The sequence below is a fragment of the Protopterus annectens genome, chromosome 2.part0, assembly GCF_019279795.1.
Source record: "Protopterus annectens isolate FY-2018-M chromosome 2.part0, PAN1.0, whole genome shotgun sequence".
NCBI lineage: Eukaryota > Metazoa > Chordata > Ceratodontiformes > Protopteridae > Protopterus > Protopterus annectens.
The window spans coordinates 730703417-730729994 of record NC_056728.1 but is presented as its reverse complement, the minus strand read 5'-3'; positions in this window follow the sequence as shown (position 1 = coordinate 730729994).

Genomic DNA, 26578 nt, shown 5'->3' with positions numbered 1-26578 from the left:
ATCCACATCCCGCCCCCACCCACCATTAAGGAAACCACAGTAACAGATTTCTCCAAAGCCAACTTCATGCTTCTTAAGACAGAAGTGGCTAACTTCATGACACCCATGCAGTTGGATAATACAGCTACGACTGCTGAATCCTACACAAATGTACTCTATAAGCACTTACATGAGTGCATGGATTGTGCTATCCCAAACAGAACCAAGACGCTATCCTCCAAAAAAAGGAAGCCAATCTGGTGGTCCCCTGCCATAAACAAACTCTACAACAAAAGGAAGAAACTGTTGCTAAAGAGAGTAAAATTCCATTAGTGGAGGTGCTCCCTGGTCAGCCTCAGTAAGAAGCTGAGATCCCTTATAAGATCCTCCAAAGCTAGCTATGAAAACAAAATCACCACTGATTTTAAGGGCAACCACAAATCATTCTATAGCTATGTCAAGAATCTCAATGGCAACATCCAGATCTGCTCTGAGTTACAGCACAACGGCATGAAAATTACAGAACCAACTGATATTGACAACATCCTGGCAGATAGGTTCAGTGCTAAATTTACCCCCCCCCCCCTCACCCCCTAAAGGGCCCATATCTATACAGGAAGAATGCAGAGTCCCTGTAATCACATCTATGCAGGTAAAAGCTGCACTCACTAAAACCAAAAACACAGCATCCATGGGACCAGACAACATCCCAGGCTGTGTTTTGCACGAACGTCAGAATGAACTGGCTTCCCACCTAAGCACCATGTTCAATCATAGTCTCACATCAGGCTTTGTGCACACTGAATGGTGCACAGCAACAGTTATCCCACTCCACAAAGGGGGAGACACCACTGATCCTGGGAACTATCGCCCTATTAGCCCGATGAGCCTGTTCTGCAAGGCTTTGGAACGTATCATCATGGAACTCATAAATTAAGACATTGGAAACCTCCAAACTCTGGACCCCAGCCAGTTCTGGTTTGTGAAAGGCAGATTATGCCTTCTGAACCTGATCGACTTCTTTGAGGCAGTCACCAAAGCTGTAGATGAGGGTAAGGTGGTTCACACAGCTTATCTTGACCTTGCCAAGGCTTTCAACACCATCTCCCATTCTGGAATTATAGCTAAACTCACTAAACTAGGTATAAATCTCTACATCACAAGATGGATTGCTAACTGGCTCACTGACAGAACCCACACTGTAAAAGTTGCAGACTCGAAATCTGACTTCAAGCCAGTGACAAGTGGAGTACCACAGGGTTCGGTCCTGGGACCTCTCCTGTTTGATATCTACTTCTCTGAAGTACAGGCTAACACAGAAGGCCTCTGGTTAATGAAGTTCGCAGATGACTCCAAACTAGGAGCCATAGTTGAGTCCCAAAATGATGTGGACATCCTACAGAAGGGCCTCACTGAGACAGACGCCTGGTGTTAGAGGCATGGCCTCAAGCTCAATGCCAAAAAGTGCATTGTCATCCCCTTTGGTAAAAACTCTGTACCCATGAACTACCACATAAATGTCAGTCTACTTAATGCCAAATGTGTGATATAAGACCTTGGGACCCAGGTGGACAGTAGTCTCTCCTTTGATAATCACATTGCCACAGTAGTCAGGAAATCCTTCTATGTGGTACACCCAGTCACAAAAGGGTTCTCATCCAGGAAAAAATAGGTCATTGTTCCCCTCTACTCTGCACTCATTAGACCCATTATAGACAACGCCCCTTCTGGAATGTACCTCACAAGACATCTGCAACTGCTGGAAAGGCCACAGAAGTACCTCACAAAGAGGATTACTGGCTTCAAACAGATGCCCTACACTGACCGTCTCAAAAAACTCCAGCGTTACTCTGTAGCATATCGCCTACTCCAAGGAGATCTTTGCCTAACATATAAAGCTATGTTAAACCCTGAGCTGTTGGACATGCTACACTTAATGAAATCCCAGTCCCTCGAGCTACACACTTTAGGGACCTAAACCTTGTCACCACAATAAACAGGACATGCTGGAGGGATAGATTCCTGTCCCCAGAAACTTCCTATACTCTGGAACAAGCTACCCATCTATGTCAAGCAATGTTTCTTATTAGCACTCTTCAAGAAAAATTTTGATGAGTTAAAAGGGTGATTGTGAAGTGGAGTTTAGGGAAGAGTTAAGACAGGCACTGGGAGGCAGTGGAGAGTTACCGAATAGCTGGGTAACTACAGCAGAACTAGTAAGGGTGACTGCTAAAAAGGTGCTTGGTGTGACATCTGGACAGAGGAAGGAGGACAAGGAGATCTGGTGGTGGAATGAGGAAGTACAGGAGAGTACGGGAAAAGCCAAAAGAGAGAATGATGGATGGGAAATAGGAAATACACCCCGGGGATCACTTCTCTGGCTCTGCTCAACAGGGGAACAGGAAATTAACTTTCTTGGGTGGCATAAGCCAGGGAACCTTGTTGGCTAGGCTTACTTAGGCCCTTGGGCCGATAGCCTAGTACTTACCTATGAACCTATATAAGAAAAATATTGTTTACAAGGAAAGAAAGAAGAGGTATCACCATATTTGAGGAAAATAATAAAAGAAGGAAAATAATAAGAGAATAAAAAATTAAGGAAAGTAAGCAAATAAGAGCAAGAAGGAATATATGAAATAATTAAATAATGTGTTTTTGAATTATTTGTTAAATAGAAGAAAACATAAAACAAATTTATAAAGGTGAAAAATTAATTAAGGAAGATAATGCATATTTAGAACAAAAAATAACTATGAAAGAATTGAATGAAATTCTAAAAGATATTAACATGAATTCTGCAACAGGACTGGATGGAATTGAATATGGTATGTATAAAGAAATGAAAGAGTGACAAAAATTGTTATAAAGGTTATGAATGAATGGTTAAAAACTGGAATTAAAGAGAAAGAGATATGTACAGGAGTTATAAAATTTATATTTAAAAAAGGAAATAAAGAGGAGATAAAAAATTGGAGACCTATAACATTGAATAATACAGATTATATTTTATATGAGAATAACAAAAAAGTTACAAAAATGGATAGAATATATGACCAAAATATATTCTGAGGAAAGGAAAAGGAAGTCAAGAGTTATTATGAATAATAAGATACATAATTAATGTTATCATAAATAAAAAATGTAGAATCAAATATTATGATGGGGATATAAGTAAAGTCTATGATAATATTCAATATAAATCATTATGGGGAATTTTGCAGGTGTATAATATAAGCAAAAAAAGTAAGTAATAAAATCCGTTTATGAAAGGAACTATGTAAAACTAAATGAAATCGGTTGGATTGGGGAAGAAATAAAAATATAATGTGGAATAAATCAGGGCTGCCCAGCTAGTACTGTAATTTTCTCATTAGTTGTGAATGTAATAGTGAAGGAAATTAATAAAATGTCAAGTAGTGGTGGATACAAAATGATGAAAGAAGTACAATTGCCAATAATGTATAATTATGCAGATGATACTGTATTAATTGTTAAAAATAAAGTATGGATGGAAAAAGTAAATGAAAAATTAAGTATAAATTAAAAACATGGTTTAAGTATAAATAAGGAGAAAAGTAAAGGGTTTGGTTTTGAAGGTATAATAGGAGATGTTGAGTACAATTAAGAAATTTAAGAGATATATTAGGAATAACATTTGGAAGGCATGAATACAGACAACAACAATGGGATAATGTACTCAAAGAAGTAAAGATATGACTAATTTCTAGAAATCATACAGATTTTGATATAGAAAAAGCACACTTGTTGAACACCTCGGTAATAGGAAATAGTGGTTATGTTGCTAAAGTCTGTATGATTCCTATTAAGTTTGAAAAGGAACTAATGTTATATTTTCTTTTATATGGGGCTGTATACTGAATCTAGTTAAGAGAGGGATTCTGCATATGAAAGAAGAGAAAGGAGGTTTGGGTTTAATAAACCCAATAGTACATGCAACATCTTTAATTTTATATAATATATTAAAAAGAATTATGAAGGAAAATAAAACCTTGATATAGAAATTATACTATATTATAAATACAAATAATTGTGGGATGGAATGGAAGTTAAAAAATGAAGTAAAAGCATTGTGAATTAAGAAATGAAAGAGTACCAAAACAAAATTGTGTTATGGAAAATAAAAAAGAATATATGTAAGAAAAATAGAAAGGAATGGTATTTAAGTATTATGAAAGCATTTTATTGTATTGATTCATGGAAAGATTTAGAAATAGATTAGAAAAAAGCCAAAATGATGAGAAATAATAGCTATAAAAAGATTAAAGAATGTAATGATTTTTTTATGGAGATTGTCTATTAGAAAATTGCCGGTTAAGGCAAATATGCCATAGAAAAAAATAAAAGAAAGATAGGATATGTAGTAAATGTGGAGAGTTTGAGACTACTAAGCACGTGTTTGTGAAATGTGAAAAAGTTAATAATTTCTGGAAAGAGATATGTGAAGATAATAGGGTGAACATTTGTTAAAATTTGAACAAATAAATATGGACATAATAGAATTTGGTTATAATGGTGCATGAAAACAGGGAGAAGTGAAGAAAATGAACAGAGTAATATTTTATGCATCATGGACTATATGGAACAAGAGACTAAATGAACTTAAATGCAATGGTAAATGGAGTTTGACAAAGATTTTGAAAAAAAAATAATGTTTTGGCTGTGGATAAAAGAGTGGGGGGGTGCTTAAATTGAAGTGTATAATTTATGGAGATTTGTAAATATACATAAATATGTAAATAATATGTAATGTATATATATCAATAAAAGACCCCTACTCACCATTGTTATGTGTGGGACCCACTTTTCTTGAGCACTTCCTGTTTCCATTCCAGGTGCAGAGGTGACCTGGAGATATGGGAGGGGGGCAGATGGAGAGAGAAGAAGATAATGGAGTGGTGATAGAAATTGAAGAGAAAGCCAATATCAAGACCAGAAAATGTGTATGGGAATTAGAGGAGATGTTTCAAGGAAATCTGTTTGATGGAGATGAGTTGGCAAATGATGGATGTATAATTACAGCCCTTTAATCTGGAGGGTTGGGGCATGATTCACTTAAAGAAATGGTGATGCAGAGTGAGCCAGAAAATGAAGGAGACATTACGGAGAAAATACAAAAGGAGTATGCAGAGACAATCCCAAAGAACAGAGGTGAGATGGAAAAGAAAACCGATATAGAGAAAGTAAAAGAAGGCAACAGGGAGGTAACAGAACAGTAAGAGGCAGAAGAAAATGAAAAATAGAAGTAAGAGCTAAGGATTCAATGTAAAGAAGACAAGGAAATGGATGGGTAAGAAATGTAGGCCAATTTAATAGCTCCTTTGGGTGTAAAAGCACATGAGGCAAGAGCATTTGTTGTTACTAACAAGCAGACATTTTGTGACATTATATCTGAGACTGTTTTTTCAATGGAAAATTTTCTTGGAGAATGCAAAAAAAGAAAGAATGTAACCCAAGGAATCTTTATGTGATAAAAGCATTTAACTGGGAAACAAAATGCAAAATTCATATACAATTTCACACAGAGGTAGAAAGAAGTTAATTAGATAACCAATGAGGAATGACCTTCAATTATTTAAATAGGGAAATGTACACTGAAGGTTGATTCTGATGAAGACTCTGGATGGGAGATGAAAGCACTTAATCCAGCAGTCTCTGTGTCATTTTGTATTTCTATTAAATACATTTGGCTTTCTTATCATGGATTGCCTAGTTCTCTTGATTCTATACACTGTGGAATTTTGAGATAATTTTCCCTGCTGAGGGGAACTACAGGAGGGACAGCCTTTATTAGGGCCAGCATTGAAGGAAGACCGTATATATAATATAAAGGAGAAGGTTTGTCAAGAATTATTAATGAAAGCTAGAGAAACTGTGGATGATGTTATAGATAGAGTAGAAGACGCAAAAATCATGATAGAAGACCTTAATAAGGCATTGATACAACTGGACATGAAATCTTTAGGGGGGTAATGAAAGAATATAATATAAATAAGAATGTCAGGAAATTATGTATGTCAGCATATAATAATGATACAGTAAATGGAAGGTTAACCCAATAGGTGCATATGAAGAGTGGTATTACCAATGAGTTGTATTTTCTTTGCATTAGTTACAAATGTGATAGTATGTGAAATAAATTATAAAATCAAGACGGCAAGGTATATAACACTTGAAGGGTTAAGACTTCCAGTTCTGTTAACATATGTAGATGACATTTTAATAATTGCAAAAAAATTGGATAAAAGAAGTAATAATTTGCATAAATGAGTGCCCAGAGGTGATAGGGTGGCTTTAGATAAAGAGAAACGTAAAGGTTATGCAATGTACTAAAGATAAGGAATATGCATTTTGCAATGAATTAAATTTCTGTGTTAGGTATAATATTTGGGAATAAAGATGTAAGTAGAATTCAATGGGAAAAACAATAGAAGAAATAAAACAAATCTGTCTTTTCTGGAGATCATATAAATGATCATTCTGAAAAAAGGCTTATTTGATAAATTCAGTACTGATGGGAAAACCAGCATACATATCAAGTGTAGTTATGTTGACAACATTATTTGAAAAGGACTTATTGCAGATATTTTTTTTTCATTTATATAGGGCTCCAGATTAAACCTAGTAAAGAGAGGAGTTTTGTATATAAATAAAGAGGAAGGAGGCTTAGGCTTAATTAAACTAGAGGTATATGCTGCTTCATTAAATTTGTACACAGTGTTAAAGTAGATAAACAAAAAAGAGAGAGATTAGTAGTAACATTGTATAAATATATAAGTATGGTTAATTTTGGGGAATGGTGAACAGATTAAAAGAAAAAAAGAGTGTATAAATAAAGAAATGAAATGCTACCAAAACATATTTTTGTGGAAAATTAAAACTGATGGTATAGAATAAGAAAGAAAAGCATGGTATAATATTGTAATGATAAAACATTACTAGTATTTTTGTAAATATTTGTAAATATGTAAATATGTTTTAAATAAGAGTTTTTTTGTATATAAGCAAAGGATCCTTACTCTTTTTCATAAGTACTGTCAGATCTTTAATATCCAGGTGAGCTACCACCAACTCAAGCAGATGGGGCATCGGTTTAACATCTCAGTCAAAGGATGGCACACTAAGGAGTGCAGCACCCACCATATGCTGCACTCCAACTTCATCAATTGATCTGCTCAGTGCAGGAGTAGAACCCATAGCCTTCACAAAAAGTGAGAGTGCTTCATCTTGCACCACTGATTACAAGACAATGTTTATCATGGATAGACATGACATGTTTTAAAAGCTTACAATTTTGGGAAAAAAATAGTAAACCTGTAATCCCTGAGAATATACAATTTTGCCAAATGGTTTGGGAAAAGACACAAATGAGAAAAGGTTAAGCCAAGGTTGTCCTATGACATCTTGAATAGTTTGTTTTAATGATGAATGATATAAAATGACATACGAAGGACAATTTATTAAAAAGAAAATGGAAATGATTTGAATGTATATGTTTACTAATAATGGCTTATAGGTTCATATATTACTACTAGGCTAACTGCCTTTGTGGGTCATTTTATGCCAAGCCAATTATCCCATGTAAGAATTAAACCCTGTACCTTCTGCCTATAAGGTAAGTACCTTAACCATTATGCCAACCTCTCACTCATGAATGTTGATGAATTAGTGTTGATAAGAAATGGGATAATATGCACAAGAACATTCACTATAAAAATGGAAATAATGTTATAAAAGAAAATATTGATTTATAGTTAAACAGAAATAATAGCATTGGGTTTGAAGAAAAAGACAAATGAGAAGCAATCCAGTTTAATGAAACTGAGTTTTCTGTACTGTAATAGTGTATGGAAAGGGGAAAAAAGTATTTAATAAGTTTGCGAAGAAAAGGTGCCAAGTATGAAGAATATTATTATGATAAGGGATGTTTCTCAAGTGCCATTTGAGGAAAAAGCTTATCCTGTAAATGAAACATGCCATGTCTATTCATGATAAAGTGGTGCAACAGGAAGCACACTTACTTTTAGTGCAGAAGGCTTATTGTGTAAATGAAACACTGATTGGAACAGTTAGTTGTTTGAGACGTGTGTATGTGCTTCCAGAAGTAATACAAAAAGGAATTAATATAGAGAATATTGAATTTATATAGGGTCACAGAGTAAAGCCTGTTATATGAATATTGTGTTTAATGAAAAACAGAAAGCCACATTAGGTATGTTTTTTCCAGAAGTGTCAAATCAGTGAAGTTAGTTTCAGTGAACATAAAATGTTTGATTGCTGTTTGCCAAAACTAACTTTGCCAACAGTTTGGTTTGCCTCTTTGTCTCTTGTTGTGCAACCCTGCAGTTGGTATATATAAATTCTTGGATGTAGGAGGTAGTGCAAGGAGTTCTCTCCCTGAAAAAAAAAAAAAAAAAGAAAATGTTTGTGGTGTTTGCTGAAGGTAGTTTCCGCAAAAAAGTTTTTGCATCTTTTATCTTCACTGAAGTTATCTCCAGCTAGTCAACATAATTCCATTTTATCCAAAAGCACATTTAGCTTTACTGTATGCATATGTATATACACACACGTGTATAAATATATATATATATATATATATATATATATATATATATATATGTTACAGACATGTTGTCGAACTCAACTTGTCAACCCTGACAAAAAGCTAGCATAACTGAAAATTATCTGATCAAATTTGGCAACTTTATTAATTTCAGAATTAATATATATAATTAACAGAGGGTGTGAGGTATGCAGGACACTTGCCCCATGCAAAATACAATGTTTTTTTTTTTTTTTCTGTTTTTCTTTATTTTCAATAGGCTGTTAATCAACAAGCTATGTTTGATTGGAAGGCAGACTTTTTGATATATGGAAATAAACCCACATATAGTATTTATATGTATGTCTATTTGTGTTAAGGAAGTTATTTTTGAACATCAGAAGTTAATCGAAAAATTAAAGCATATGAAGTATACAAAACAAAGGAAAACTTTTATAAAGGAAAATGAAAAAAGAATAATGAAAATAAGTATGTATATATGTTAATATATGTTAATATATGTTAAAAATCTAGTAGATGGGAGAATACAGTGGCATAGAGTAATTCTGAAGATGTTTTAATTTGTGAATAGGAACACCTGAGCATGACTAGGTTAGAGTGATTTAAAAAGGATTGATATGGACTGGAAGAAGCAGCACCTTGTGTATGTATTGAATGTAATCAGTTAATAGTTTTTTTTTTTTTGGGAAAAAAGCAAAGATACTTATAAAGTACTGTTATTTGGGAATGTAAATATGAGTAGGTTATAATAATGAGTGTCTGATATGACTAAGAATGTAGATGAGAAGAACAGAATATTAATGACAACTTTGTGGTTCTTAAGGAATGAAAGATACCGTGAGGAGGTTCGCATCCCACCACTGCCTTGTAAATGTTATGGCAGATAAGTGAGAGATGAGGGCTATGTTTCTTGGATCTACTCAACTGCCCTGAAAAGGTATGGTCACTCAAGTCATAGTGGTGGTAACCAACAGGTTAAAGTTAAAAAAAAAAAGTACACAAAATCTAATTCGCTAAAAAAATAATCAAATACAACCTGGTCTCAAGCATACACAGACAATATGCACTGCTGCTTTGGGGATGGACTTCCAATATCCAGAAGTATACTAAAGCAATACAATGACCACTTACTGAATCTTTGGCTTAGTATCCCAAATCAACTGCCTTTCAAACAAATTATTTTCAAAAACTCACACACATACACACACACACACACACACACACACACACACACACACACACACACACATATGCACACTCACATGCACACTCACGCAAACAATTCCTAAGGTAGGTGAGTAGAATTCTCTAGTTCCTTACAACTTTCATCCTGGAATGGTAGTATTGCCACCACTCCAGATTACTGGGATAGAGCACTACCAGCTACCATGCCATTCTAGATTTGCAGATAATAATAATAATAATAATAATAATAACTATCAACACATACTTGTGCTATACTAGGCAAGCTAGACAATTTGAGGTGGATTCCAGCAGTTTAGCAGCCTAGAGTGTTATATAATACCTTCTCCTCAAAACATAAATGATGCATAAACAACTAACCATCTCAATATCCTAAATGATAATAATAATAATAAAAAAAACTTTACTTAGGCAATAGATATGTCAGGATAGTTATAACACAAATTAATTATGCAAAGGTAAAAACAGTTGCACATGTAATACAAATAATGATCAGTTAAACATAGTAAGAAAACTTAGTTTGATAAATATCTTAGGTTCCTCTAAGAGAAATGATACTGAACCCTTAGCTGTGCTATGTACTAAAATATTGTATAGGCAGATTGCAAAACAGCAAATGTACATAGATATGGTTATTTCAATGTCTTTAGACTCACAAATGTTTTACACAAGTTTCAGCTGAAAATATATAGTTTACCTTACCATTTCTTTCTCACAGAAACTCATTTCTTTCTTAAACATACAGAATTAATCAAATGTTTTCACATACTTCTATTAACTGTTTGCATAATTAATTGCTTCCTTGCACAATTCTGGGCTCATAGGGTTTTTGATTGAGTTTTATGATCCTCCTGCAATTACACATGAACAATCAATCATTTCCTGTGAAACAATATTTTGTCATACAGTCACGGTGGTTTCCAGATTTATATATATATATATATATATATATATATATATATATATATATATATATATATATATATATATATATATATATATTCCTGTATATTGCACAAAAGACAACTATAAGTCTCCAGCAACTAAGACATTTTACAAATGTAATTCTACAGTACATTGTTTACATATTTTACAAAAAGTTAACTAAAGCTTACAAACATTTTACAGTCTGAATTAAAAAAAATAGTAGCAAAATACAGACATTACATTTTTAAGACAGTTTTCTGTACACTGGCATCACATTTCTTTCTCCATAAGAACTTAAAGCAAGTTTCCTATAAGCATCTCTCAGGAAATGGAGTTTGAAGTGAGGATGCACTCTCTTGGTATACTATCTCATTCCCTTTCTGGGCAGAGTATCTGTGTTAACATTAGCAGTGCCATTACAGTGCTGAATAGTCATGTTATAGGACTATAAGGCTTATATCCATATAAGAAGTATTCCATTCTGCCCACTAGAGCTGTCTAACCACTTTACAGGGTTGCAGTCTGTAACAACGATGAACTTTACCATACTTGCAGGGTTGTAACTTTTGCAAAGCCCAGACTAATCTCAGACATGCCTTCCCTGTGACTGCATAGGATTCCTCAGGTTGACGTCTCACCTAGAATATAGAGTGCTGTACTCCCTTTGAAAAAATGTGGCTATGTACAGTCCCCACCATGTGGCTGTAATGGTATGTGTACACAATGAATTCTTCACTTTGGTTAGTGATGGTTAGTCCAGGAATTCCACTTAAAGCCTCTTTGAGCAATTGAAGTATTTGCTCACAGGCTTAAGCAAACCTATCTGGTCTATTCTTTCAAGTAAGGTCTGTAAGGGGGAGTGGCTAAAGTACTATAGGTGACAGTAAACTTCCTATAGTATTCTGCTATCTCTAAGAATGTTCTTACTTGTTACTTGCAAATAGGCATAGGTCAAGACCTAATAGTTTCATCCTTAGCTGGTTCTGATTTAATCTTCCCATCAACCACTCAATGACTTAGTGAGATATCTCTGCCATATCCACCTGACACTTATTGGCCATAATAGTTAAGCATGCACCTCCCTGAATTGTTGAACATGTTCTGGCAATGACTGACTGAAGATATCAATATTATCTAAGTAAACAAGAGCATTATCTTCTGTTTATGCTTATGATCAACCACTCCTGGATTACCCTCATTTTCAACATGTCCTGCAGTTCCTCCCTCATGCTTTGCTTAATGCTTTCAGGCACCTTGGAAGTGGCTTATTTGGGGTCAGTTTTTCATATGGTACTCCACCAGATGGAATCAGCCTGACTTACTAATATCCTCAAGTTTCTGAAGCACTGCTCAGATTTCCTAAACCAAGGTGACAGATCACTGCTGGGACAGGGCTACCCCATTCATAAAGGTGTTAGTCTAAGCCTTATTAAGGGTATCTACCACCAGATCCGCAATTATTTCCTCCTGCAGCCCATTACAAATACAGAGTACCAAGATTTGTCTGTCATGTTAGAATGTGTGTTTCTACATCCTGCCCAGAAACAATACCATGTCGTTAACACCCCTCACCTTTTTCTCATTTGTTAAAGGATGCTCCCTGGCTGCCTGCAGTTTGCTTTGTCTAACAGGAATAAGCATCACAACCTGCTGCCCACCAAAACACTTTTTGGCTGTGGATGTCTGTCAAACCAGACGTGTTGATGTTTTGCTTCTGCCAGGTACTCTTGGACCATCCCCTTGAGTGTCCTAAGCCAAGCCCTGAAGTTTAGGAAATGCTCCATAATAGGAATCACACTCAGCATCCCATTCAACATGAATTCAATCCAGGGGCCCTATCATCTCATGTTCATACTCCAGCTCAAATGGTCAAAATGTGTATTCATGGGCATGTCCCTGTTTGTAAAAAGATTTGGCAAGTACTTTCCCAGTACCTCTTGAACTAGTCTGCAAATGCCCTCAACATGGCCTTCAGGGTAGAGTTTATCCTGTCTACCAGGCCATTAGAGTGTGGAAGACAGCAGGCAGTCTTTAAAGGCTTTGTTCTGCTATGTTTCCACAAACAGCCCAGCATGTTTGCCTTGAAGTTAGCATATCTGTCTGTCATTATTTCTCTAGGAAAATACACACTGCTGAAAATATCTGGCAAAGCATTTCCTATCATCTCTGCTTCAATAGAAACCAGGTTAGCATCTCTGGATATCTAGTGGTATGATCCACCACCAGGATGTATTTATCCATGGAATTTGGGGTACTCTGAGGTCCCACAAAGTCCAGAGCTACCTTTTGCATTGGTTTATCAATAACTGGCATAGACATTAAAGCAGTTCTGGCTTTGTTTCCTGCCTTTCCAACATTTTGGCACTGCTCACAGGACTTGCACTGCCCTGTACAATCTTTACAATACCTGGTGAATTAAAAATTCCTCATAAGCCATCATTTGGTATGTTTATGCCAATATGACCTGCTAAAGAACTATACTAGTTATACTCAAATGTCTGGAAAAAGTCTGTAGGTATTACCAACTGCTGTCCTACTTCTCTGTCTGGTACTCTTATCAGGGGTCCAACCAATGTACTGCAATCATTTGTCTCAGTATATGGCTCCTACCACTGAGGATCAGGAACAACCTTGCCAACCTCCCAAAAGTCTTGTAGGGTAGGGTGTGAGATCTGAGCCAGACTCAACTCTTTCTTTGCGAATCTCTCCAGCTTCCCTTCCAAAGGAAGTCTGGTATCTCCTGGCAAGGTTGCTTCAAATTCCAAGACATTGCAAGTACCTTTTATCTGCTGTCAATCAGCTTCCTGAAGGTGTACGCCCCAACTAGGATCCCCCTATTACTGTCTCCATGTATTTGTTTTCATGCCTGTCTGCATGCAACTGCATACACATAAGGGGTTGCATTTACAGTGTGATTCCTTATTAGGACAGCTGCAGGGATATCCCCAAACACAGCCAATTGTGTGCCGTCTTATCCCCTTCTGATAGTTGTCTCTACCAGGCTCATAATTGGAGTTGACTGTTCCAGGCAAGTATTGTTTCTTTTTGATGACTACACACTTAACAATGCTTAGGTGTGAGTCTGGGTTCCTCTTTACAATGGCATTTTCCCTCTCCACCAGGATAGGATACAGATTTTTGTGATAGTTTGTGTACAGCTGTTGTTTCTAGACAACCCACAAATGTCATAGTGCTTGTCATTCTTGCTGCTTCCTGAGACCTTTATTCTTTCAATGACTCAGTGGACAATGAGGCTATACACTGATAATGTTTAACCTCAGGACCTGGGCATGTAGCAGAACATGTTGCTCTTCCCTTTTCCTGTGGTACCTGCTGTGATGGCTTAGGCTATCTCTGTGGGTTCCCTTACACACATTTGCAGTGCTGGGTAACTCTCCTATGCAGCTGCAGCCTGTTAGCTAAGCTGAGGTCCCCCTTCATCCTGATTTCCTCAAAAATGTTACACTTCTTGTCTGCCAACTGTCCTGAGGGATTTTTCCTTCAGCCAAAAGATCTGCAAGCATTTCAGATGTGCTGGCCTTCTATCCACTCAACAGTCTCTGAAAGCAAATGCTGATATCTGCAACACAGTCCCTCACAACGCCATATTTCTTTATTTTGTGCTGTCTTAATTTTCTTCTATACACTTCAGTTTAAAGCATAAAGCCAACATTCTTTAACTTTAGCAAAATATAAATTATCAATATTATTATGTCTATAAACTGCATGCATTTCTTTACCATTGAGCAAAGGAGTAAAAACCTTAACAACTGCCCTTGATTAGCTTGGTGTTGATTACACACCCTTTCAAATGGCACTATAAAAGCAGTCACAATCATCCCCCTCCTTTATATTGAGGAAAAACTTTTGTAGTGACCTGGGCATATGGGGTTCAGTTTTCCTCTTCCCTGAATGGTGCCCCTGTTGAAGGGTGATCAAAAGTAAGAAGAGTAACACCCAGAAGGATAAGACTATGATTGTTAATGTGAATAAACAACTCTGGTGCTTAATTACATCTAACAAAGTTACGTTTGAGGCAAAAATAGCTACCCCAACAAAGGACGACCACAAGACCTTTTTACTTATGTTCACAGTCTTAGGGGGGTCTACACAACAATATCCTGAGCTGGTTGTAAATGATGTTACCTATAGTAATGCTGAAGATATAGCTACCATACTGACTAATAAATTCATATCAAACTTTACCCATCTCTCTTCCCCCTGTGTATCTCACAAAGGTTTCCTGAATGTTACTCACCCCCAACTATCACACAGGACTGAGTCCTGAAACTGCTATCAAATGCAAAAAATACTGCATCAGTGTGCCCTGACAATATCCCAGGATGTGTCCTGAATAGCATGAAGAATGATCAAGTTATACTCCTAACTGCATTGTTGAACCTCAGCCTCCAAACCAGTTTTATAGCAGAATGGAGAACAGCAACAGTAATCCTCCTGCACAAGGGAAGACCCTCCACAGACTCAAGGAACTACAAATCCATAAGCCTGACCAGCCTGATATGCAAAGCCATGGAACAAATTATCATGTAATCAATCGATAGGGCTATTGAAAACCTTCAAATGCTAGACCCATCTCAGTATGGTTTTGTCAAAGGCAGCTTATGCTTACTAAACCTGGTTCATAGGTTTATAGGTTCATAGATTAGTATAGTGGACGTATTTGAAAAGTCACTAATACTATGAATGAAGGTAAAATGGAACACATTGTCTACTTTGACCTGGACAAAACTTTTGACACAATCCCAGACTGAGGCAACCAACATGTGTAAACTGTGGAAAGGAAGTCCTTATACATTGCACAACTTATAATAAGGGGAGTATAATGCCCTTTTGGCATGTATCGAGCTAGACACATGCAACAACTGGAACGCTCACAGAGAAATCTTACCGGAAGGATACAAGACATAAATAATATACCCTACATGTCCTGCCTCAAAGCCCTATCACTGTACTCAGTCTTATACAGACTGCTAAGAGGTCACCTGTATATAATGTATAAGACATCCTGTGACTCAATGCTAATGATCTTACTTCACATTAGTAAATCAAATGGAATAAGAAATATTCATTACAGAGATCTAAAACATTTTTTCAACATCCACAAGATGGCCTGGAGGGACAAGTACATTTCACAGAGTAGAATTCTCAATCTGCATGTATCAAAGCTTTTCTCTGTCTCTTTAATCAAGTGTAATTTGGATCAACAGATAGGAAATATGAAATTTACCAAAGAACAGTATACCCCTGTATTACTAATGGAAAGAGATAACTGATAAATGTTTTATCACATGCATAGGCCCAATCCTAATGTTCCATGATGGGATCTCAGAAATTTTCACGAGGTATATGTAAACATAGATCTGGGATTAGGCAGTGTTATACTTAACATCACATGAGGTAGGATAAGTACATTTTAAGCACCAAAAGGATTACTTGGCTAGGCTTAAAATGGCCCTGAAAGGCAGATAGATAGCCTAATACTATTCTATTATACTATCATGCTATGCTGACAGTGCATCTTTCTGTGTGTGTGTGTGTGTATGTATACATATATATATATATATATATATATATATATATATATATATATATATATATATATATATATATATATATATATATATATATATATATATATATATATATATATATATGTATATATATATATATATATATATATATATATATATATGTCTCTTCTGCTTCCATGTGCTACATTCTCTCAGAGGGTCTATGTTAGTTGTTCGAACGCTTAAAATTTTGAATGTTACATGGTCGAGACCAAATGTTCAAAATTTCAAGACTTTCAATGGCGCCATACAGTGCAGATAGGGAGAATTTTCCTTTGCTGCACTGAAGTGCGGTCTCAGAGTTGGTATATTTAAGTAGGGGGAGTGCTCACACTGTTAAGGTGTGTTTTTCTTGTTTAATTTTTTTTTTATTTAATATTCGAACATTTGGTCTCGACCATGTAACGTTCAACATTTTGGATGTTCGAATATTTAACATAGACCCCTCTCAGCTGCTTCAAGTCCCAGAAGCTTCGTTTCCAGTTGGGATTTGTGATCCTCTGGGGATGGGATAGCTTGTCCTTTTTCTATCCCCTGCACACTCACAGCACCTGTTAGGCTGTCTTCAGGGTTAATGGTCTGCTTTCCAACTGCACATAAAGCTAGAATCACCTGTTCCTTGGACTTAGTGGCGAGCAATATTCTTTTTGATTTATACTCCTTAGTCAGCTGTGACACTGACATATTGGAATAGTTGTCAGAAATGCTTATTTCTGCCTGTCCCTACACTAATCTGGCTATAGAACTAAAATAACTTCTGTACAAAACTAAACTTCTGTATATTTTTCCCTTGTGACTGTGAAGAAATACACCTTTTCTGACTATGCCGCTTTAGAATAAATTAATTTGAATATCCTCGGCACTACCACAAATCATGACAACCTCTCTAAAACTGATAGTATTTGAATCCCATCATTGCCACAAATTGTGGTGATAGATTTGGCACTGATGGGGCTTGAATCCAACCCGCTCCTCCATAGAGCTGATGCCATCAGGTTAAAGTAAAAACAAAAGTGCACACAAGTCTGATTCACTAGCCAATTCACCAAATGCAAACCTGTCCTCAAGTGCATATAGTGCATTTCCACTGCTACCCTGTGTATGGGATTCCTCATCCACACACAGAGTAGCATTATACACTGACCTCTTAGAGAGCTGAGTCTTTGGCCTAGCACATCAGGCCACTTTCTTACCACTGTCTCTGTGAACAAGGGGATAGCTTCTAGGTTCAATGATGTCATTGTTCCCCCTCTACTTAGCTCTCATTAGAGCAGTTATTGAGTATAACATCTCTTTTGGCACATACCTAGCTAGACACATGCACCAACCGGAATGCCCACAGAGATTCCTTCCAGATTTCATTCTGTAAGGTAGTACAACTACAACTCCAGATTGATTACAGGGCAAGATTCCTTCCAGCTAGTGTGTCACTCCTGATTTATAGTCAAATAAAATAATTAAACAGAACACAGTAATGTGCTAGGTGATCTTCAAATTAGGGATGGATACCATCAGCTTAGCACCCTACAGTGCTAAATTATATTCTCTCCTCAAATAATAATTTGTTAATGATCACAAACTTTTAATGTTCATGGTTCCATCAATTTCTACATAAAAAATATCAGTAACAATTCTAAGTATATGACCTTAGGAAACTAACCTCAGGATAACATCAACAACACACACCTATCATCTGCTTGCTGGTCCCCAGTAACTAACTTACTGGACCCAAATCACACAGCAAAAGCTCTTACTAATGTGCTCAGAAATATACAACAACAATCTTTCCTTTAATTACTGGGAGATAGAAAAACAGCCATAATATAAAACCCTCCTAAGGCAAAATACCCACATTTACGATATGCTCAATTACACATCCCTGTAAAATAACGTAATGACACAAAACCATCTTCTTCAAGTCTAAACAAAATTTTGTAATTGATGGAGTAAAACCTTTCTGGAATGCATTTAATCACCTAAATGAGCATGAGGCTTGAAACTCTGAGTCACAGAACAGCAAGCCTAAATTAACAAAAGACTGAGATTGCATGAAGTATTTTCTTTTCGCTAATGTATGGCAATCATGGAGTTTACATGTTTCTAGGTCCAGGAGGTATGGTGGGTGCCTTCCAACATTTGAGGGGGACAACAACATTAAATGGAGAAAAACAATGTTCTTCTGTATAGTTATACCTTTTTTATAACAGGTGGCTGTCATAACTACCTCTCTAATTGGGACATTTTAGTCAAAATTGGATCACCACATCCAAAGTCCCCTTTTACAAAGATGTACCACAGGGTTCAATTCTGGCCCCTTAAATATTTTTCCTTTTTATCAGCAACCTCACCTTTGACTTTCAACAATTCACAATTTTACAGTCTTGCTCTAAGCAGATGATATAGATCCGTTCTACTCCAGCCAACTACCTACCAACCCCGGAACACCAATTACAAGCCGATTCAACTCAGTCTTTACCTGGATTATGAATAGAAGTCTAGTCCTTATCTTACCCAAGACCAAATGCATGATCTCTGGGACAAAATGTAGAATGCCTAAACTTACCAACTCCTTACATATCAAAACTGTGGACAAAATGTACATTGAGAACGTCAGCTCCTTTAGATACCTAGGAATATGGCTAGACTCATCCCCTCACGTTTAGTATATATCTTAACACAACTAGACAGAAAACACGTTGTCTTCATTTATACGCCAAGAAAATAGTTCACTTGTTTCCATGTTGTAATTTCAAGACCAGTATGTGTAAGTCACTATTTTCCTTTACAACTGGGGGGGGGCGGGAGGAGGCAAAGTTCCACTCTTTCTGAATTTGTATATACCAACTATGAGATTGCTATGCCTTGTGAAAAGACAATATTCTGAGAAATGGCAATCTTATAATATTTAATATTATTTTATGTAGGTCTGGGTTTTTAGACATGCAGTCCCCTGTTACAGGACTTACACTAACAAGTCTCAAAATATCAAACAGTTATCATCCCATATTGTATCCAGGTCTGCCGTAGGTAAGGATCCATTTCTTACCACTTGAATATGGTTTGCAACGTATTGTTGCTACCACAATAAAAAAAGAGTGTTAATCAAATTTATAGATTTACCATTCTCGACCCCGGACATAAACACCATTGTCTAACAATAGAAAAATGCAAATAGCTTCCTGCCAAACATAGGGACGATCTCTTATTATGTTACATAATAACTAAGTTATTTAAATTGTTATATTTTGATTCCCTTACTCCTTTAGCTGCTAAACTCATCTCAGCGGTATCCTGTAACCTTTACTCGAAAGTCCAGAAATTAAATATCAGTGTACCAATCACTTTTTCTCTACACTCGGTCCAATGCAATGAGAATCTCTCCATCTTATCTCACAGAAATCTTTTGCCTATCATTTGAGACTGAGTTGAAATCCTACCTTTTAAACTATTCTAAACTGAAATGTCATAATTCAGGACATGGGAAATAACACCTTCATTCACCTCTGTTTATATTACATTCTCACATGCAATATTCAAATGTTAGTAGGCTATTTTGGCAACACCTTTATCATTTCCTCTAACCTCCAATCTCTAGCTCCCATGTGCCAAACCTGTCCTCATCAGTTCCTTTCTTTCTCACTCCCTGTTTAGGAAAATAAATTACGTTGTTATGTTTTATTTTGCATACTGTGTGTGTGTAAATATGTATAACTATATGTAGTAGTGCGGTAATCTGTTTTTATAGACCTATTTAAGTGGGTTACTGAACTGCACTGTATTTCCTGTTTGCACATACTCAACTGTAACTATATATGTAGCAAAGTAAACTGGTTCCACACAGCAGGATAAAACACACAAGTTCCTTTAATCAGGAAACAGAGTAACCACTTTCACAGAGGTAATCTGCTTCATCAGACCAAAAAACAAACAAACCCCGTTTCTTGATTAAAGGAACTTGTGTGTTTTATCCTGCTGTGTGGAACCAGTTTACTTTGCTACGTCTATTTCCTTTTTGTTGTTGGTACCTTCACTCGTCCAGAGGTTTATATATACTCCTATTATTTAAACTGTAACTACCTTTACTTCATTGCAAGATCGTTTGTACTTTTGTTTTGATACTGTGTGTACTTCTGACTGAGACTGAAAGTGGTTCATTGAGATCAGAGCTCTAGCCTGCTAAACAAAATCAAATAAATAAATAAACAAACACATAAATACCCACCACAAGGCCTTAAAAGGGAATGAGGAAAATAATTAAATGCTACTTAGACAATGGAAAAATCTAGACAGCCCTGATGCAATTAAAATATGTGGGGGTAAAGGTTTTTACATAAAAAATAAAACTAATGAGCAGTACCGCAGAGAGCATACTTAAAAAAAACTCTGACTAAGGTCAATAAATGCCCTAGCAGACTAAATTTTTACACTTGGATTAGCTCAAACTATCTTTTATATCTCATCATATCCTTCTCAAAGAACCCACAAATGATAAACTCATTTTCACATCCATCTATTACCTGTTGCATAATCAAAAGCTTTCTTTCACAGCTCTGGACTCAGAGGCTCTTTGCTTCAGTTTTACAACCTTTCTGCAATTACAGACATTCGGTCAACCCTTTCCTGTGAAACTCTATTTTCTCCCACAATCACTGTAGTTTCAAGATTTATACATATTTTTCTCTGTATTACATAAAACAAATATGGTTTCCCTATCACTTGAAAAAATAAAGGGTATAGTAAATATAATCATACCTGTCAACCTTCGATCTCCAAATGATGAACACTGCCTCTCATAATGTGGAACAAATGGGCAAAATGTGGAACACTTGCTGCCAGCTTACTAACAAATTAAAATAAGAAGCTCATAGCATGGTTAAATGTGATATTTTATTTATAGAATAATTCTTTTAATGAAATAATATGATTTGGTTCTATTTACCATGGATATCAGTTAAAAAATTGGTACCACTGAATGTTTGTTAGACCCTTTCAATGTGGAACGTGAACTTTTTAAGACCCCAAATGAGGTACGTTCCTAATAATGAGGTACACTTGAGAAGTACGCATAGTATGATACTTTATCTTTAGTCTCACTGTTTGCAGGTTTCTTTATAAACACACCCCCAAAATGATGTCATGATAGGACATGAGCAATGATTTACATACAACTGCAAAGCATTATTGCTAAGGGTGAAAATTTAACTCATTAGTGAAACAGCTTCTTATATACTTTGTAGTTTTACTACTATATCATCATGTGTTAATTTTCAGTTTGTGGTGTTCCACCTCCAAGAACTAGTTTAGAACTAATCTTTTTACAAACTAAGAACCTACTACTGATGCATTTTGTATAGAAATACAATAGCTTATACATTTATTTAGGTAGTGAGGTATTGTCAGATCATTATTTCATTATGCCATGGAAGGGATTTTCAGCTATGTGGAAAGATTCAGGGTGCAACCTAGCATGCTTTAACTGTAGCTTACATAGGTTCATAGGTAGGTACTAGGCTATCAGCCCAAGGGCCTAAATAAGCCTAGCCAACAAGGTTCCCTGGCTTTCGCCACCCAAGAAAGTTAATTTCCTGTGCTCCTGTCAAGTAGAGACACAGAAGTGATCCCCGGAGTGTATTTCCTATTTCCCATCCACTCATCAAGATGGTTCTTGAAGAGTGCTAATGAGGAACATTGCTTGACATAGATGGGTAGCTTGTTCCAGATTATAAGAAGTCTCTGGGACAGGAATCTAGACCTCCAGCATGTCCTGTTTATTGTGATGACAAGGTTTAGATCCCTAGAGCGTGTAGCTTGGAGGGATTGGGATTTCTTTAGGTGTAGCATGTCCAACAAGCTCAGGGTTTAACATAGCTTTATATGTTAGGCAGAGATCTCCTCTGAGTAGGCGATATGCTACAGAGTAAAGCTGGAGTTTTTTTGAGACCGTCAGTGCAGGGCATCTGTTTGAGGCCAGTAATCCTCTTTGTGAGGTACTTCTGTAGCCTTTCCAGCTGCTGCAGATGTCTTGTGAGGTACTTTCCAAAAGGGGCGTTATACTATATAATGGGTCTAATGAGTGCCGAGTAGAGAGGAACAATGACATCTTTTTTCCTGGATGTGATGAGGTGTGCCACATAGAAGGATTTCTTGACTACTGTGGAGATGTGATTATCAAAGGAGAGACAACTGTCCACCTGAGTCCCAAGTTCACTTATCACACATTTGGGATTAAGTAGACTGCCGTTTATGTGGTGGTTTATGGGTACAGAGTTTTTACCAAAGGGGATGACAATGCACTTTTTGGCATTGAGCTTGAGGCCATGCCTCTGACATCAGGCATCTGTCTCAGTGAGGCCCTTCTGTAGGATGTCCACATCATTTGGGGACTCAGCTATGGCTCCTAGTTTGCAGTCATCTGTGAACTTTGTTAGCCAGAGGCCTTTTGTGTTAGCCTGTTTTTCAATGTAGTAGATACCAACAGGAAAGGTCCCAGAACTGAAACCTGTGGTACTCCACTTGTCACTGGTTTGAAGTCAGATTTGGAGTCTGCAACTTTTACAGTGTGGATTCTGTCAATGAGCCAGTTGGCAACCCATCTTGTGACATAGGTATTTATACCTAATTTAGTGAGTTTAGCTATAATTCCAGAATGGGGGATGGTGTTGAAAGCCTTGGCGAGGTCAAGATAGGCTGTGTGAACCACCTTACCCTTGTCTACGGCTTTGGTGACTGCCTATAAGAAGTCACTCAGGTTCAGAAGGCATGCTCTGCCTTTCACAAAACCAAACTGGGTGGGCTCCAGAGTTTGGAGGTTACCAATGTCTTTGTTTATGAGTTCCATGATGATACTTTCCATGACCTTGCAAACCAGGCTCGTCAGGCTAATAGGGCGATAGTTTCCAGGATCAGTGGTGGTTTCCCCTTTGTGTAGTGGGATAACTGTTGCTGTGTGCCATTCAGTGGGCACAAAGCCTGACGTGAGACTATGATTGAATATGGTGCTTAGGTGGAGAGGCAGTTTGTTCTGAAGTTCATGTAAAACACAGCCTGGGATGTTGTCCGGTCCCATGGATGCTGTGTTTTTGGTTTTAGAGAGTGCAGCTTTTACCTCCATAGATGTCATTACAGGGACTCTGCATTCTTCTTGTATAGATATAGGCCTTTTAGGGAGGGGGGGGTAAATTTAGCACTGAACCTATCTGCCAGGATGTTGGCAATATCATTTGGTCCTGTAATTTTCATGCCATTGTGCTGTAACTCAGAGCAGATCTGGGTGTTGCCATTGAGATTCTTGAGATAGCTATAGAATGCTTTGTGGTTGCCCTTAGAATCAGTGGTGATTTTGTTGTCATAGCTAGCTTTGGAGGATCTTATAAGGGATCTCAGCTTCTTACTGAGACTGACCAGGGAGATCCTCCACTCATGGGATTTTACTCTCTTTTGCAACAGTTTCTTCCTTCTGTTGTAGAGTTTGTTTATGGCAGTGGACCATCAGATTGTCTTCCTTTTTTGGAGGATAGCATCTTGGTTCTGTTTGGGATAGCAAAATCCATGCACTCGTGCAACTGCTTATAGAGTGCATTTGTAGGATTCAGAAGTCATAACTGTATTGTCCATTTGCATGGGTGTCATGAAGTTCACCACTTCTGTCTTAAGAAGCATGAAGTTGACTTTGGAGAAATTTATTTACCGTGGTTTCCTTACTTGTGGGTGGGGACGGGATGCGGATATCTAGGGTGATTAGCTTATGGTCAGATCTGACCAATGAGAAGTTGACTTCAGGTGTGGAACACTGATCACTCATGTTGATAATGACTAGGTCTAGGATATTGTTGCCCCTGTTTGGGGTGTGGATAAGTTTATACAAGGCATTGGAATTTATGAATTCCAGAAAGCTTTGAGCGAAGGAGTTGGTACATGAGTAGTTTTCCCAGTTAATGGTGGGGTAGTTGAAATCGCCCATTATTAGGGTGCTAGGTTGAACCCTAATATTTTCCAGTATATCAAGAAAAGAGGAGTGGGAATCTTGGGGCATGGTGGGGGATCTGTAGCAAGCTGAAATTTGGATTGCAATTTCTCCCAGAGTTAGTTGCATTTGGATAACCTCAGATGCATTATGCCGCGCAACTAGCCTGGAGGTGTAGATATCCATAATCAATATGGACACACCTCCGCCTTTGGTGTTCTGGTCCAGGTTAGATGGCTGAAAAGTGTGATATGAGTTATAGCATGGTAATTTAGGGGAGCTCTCTGGAGCCTTGAACCAGGTCTCAGTAACTGCACAGATATCGATGTTCTCCATTTTAAGGAGTGCTTCGAGTGAGTGCATTTTGAGATTTAGACTTTTAGCATTGAGTAGCATTAATCTCAGTTTTTGCTTGCCTGTTCCTGTTATGGTGGTGAATTTGTCATTTGAAGCTTGCCCAAAAAAGGCACGGCAGGGGCAGCAACACCCTTAGCCAATATCTGGAATTCCAGTGGCGGCAGGTGCAGGCCATCTCTGGCAAAGCATCATGGTCTGTCGACCATGTCGTCCCAGGCAGACAGATACTGGATTCCATTAGAATGACACCAGAGGCTTAGTCAATTGTTGAAGTCAATAATTTTGTCCTTGTACTGCGGTATCATTCTAGGTGATGGCAGGATGCTACTTAGGGCTAGGGTCATACCTGCCTGGGCTACAAGATCAGAGAGCTCTTCCATGTCTCTTTTCAATTAGTCCAGGGAGGTATGTCTCAGGTCATTCACACCAACATGGACAATGACAAAGTCATATTTGTACCTGTTGTGGAGTGACCTGAGTGCTTGGGTTATGTGGCGGATCCTGGCACCCGACAGGCAGCTGACAGCAACCTTCTCCTTGTTTAGCCTGATGAGTGGGACATCAGTGTGCCTGACTATAGAGTCACCTATGACTAGTGTGTTGGGTACATTGTTTTGCCTTATGGGCTGTGGTTTATTGGCACTCTGAGTCTCTGGGCTATGTGTCATTTGGGTTGTGTTAGGGGGTGGAGGTTGCTTGCGTTTCTCCTTTGTAGGTCTCTGTTGCATGAGTAGATTATTATTGAGAGCCTCTGTGAATGTTTTTGTGTTTCTATGTGTGGATTTTGGTGGTGTGGGTTTAGTGGGACTATGTGATGAGTGAGGTGTGGTGCAAGTGTTTACCTTTTCTTCTGTGCTTCAGTCAGAATTAAAAAGAGAAGTAAAGTATAGCATTGTTTTTTAATTACCATTGTTAGCAGTGTCAGTGACACAAGAGGTAGCACACGTGCACTTGGTATAGAAGGCTGTGAGTTCTACTCCCATACCAAGTGGATACATTGCAGTGCATTATGGGGGGGTACTGTACTCCTGAGTATGTCATACTTTAGATGAAGTCCCATCTGCATGAGTTCTTGATAACTCAGGTCGATGTAAAGGATCCCCAATGCACCTATCAAAAAGAGCAGTTTTTTTATTTTTTTTAATTTGTATAGATATATACAATTCATATTTCAACACATTTACATATTTTAACATATTTCAGTACATTGATATTTCCATTTTATGTATTCCCCCCACTGTTTTATCCAGAACCAAAACCACGTTTCCAGTGTTTTTGTCAATGTCCATTTTCCATTGTATCTAATTTCATTAAGTCTTTCATTCCATATAGTCCATGTTATGTAGATTATTATTATGTCCATTTTCTTAGCTTCATTCTGGGATCTTGTCCCATAAAACCCATACTTTATCATATCCATGTTTAACATTTCAAAATTTAAATAACTTTTAATCAAATCATGTTTACATACTTCTTTTCACAGTTTTGAATTCTCTCACATTTAAAAAAAACATGTTCTGTAGTTTCCAATTCTTTACATTTACTACATATTCTATCTTGTTTTCTCCTGTGTGGCATATTTGCCCCCACTGGTAATTTTCCTGTGAACAACCTCCACAAAAATCATTGCATTCTATATATTTTTATAATTCCTGTATCTCATTATTGCTTTCTTTTTATCTCTTTCTAACTCTTTCCATAGATCTTTTCTATCGCATTCTTTTATAAATTTCCACAATACAATTTTACTGTCATTTTTTTTCATTTCATTAACACTTTTACTTATTTTTTCTTTTCCATTTCTTTCCAAATTTCTCTATATTTCCAATACATTATTGTTTCTGTCAAATTGTTATTATTTTTCATTATTTCTTTTAGTACTTTATACATACTTAAAGAGGCTGCATGCACAATCAGATTTATCAGCCCCAATCCTCCTTATTCATTTTTTGTATACAAAATTCCACTCCTAACCAG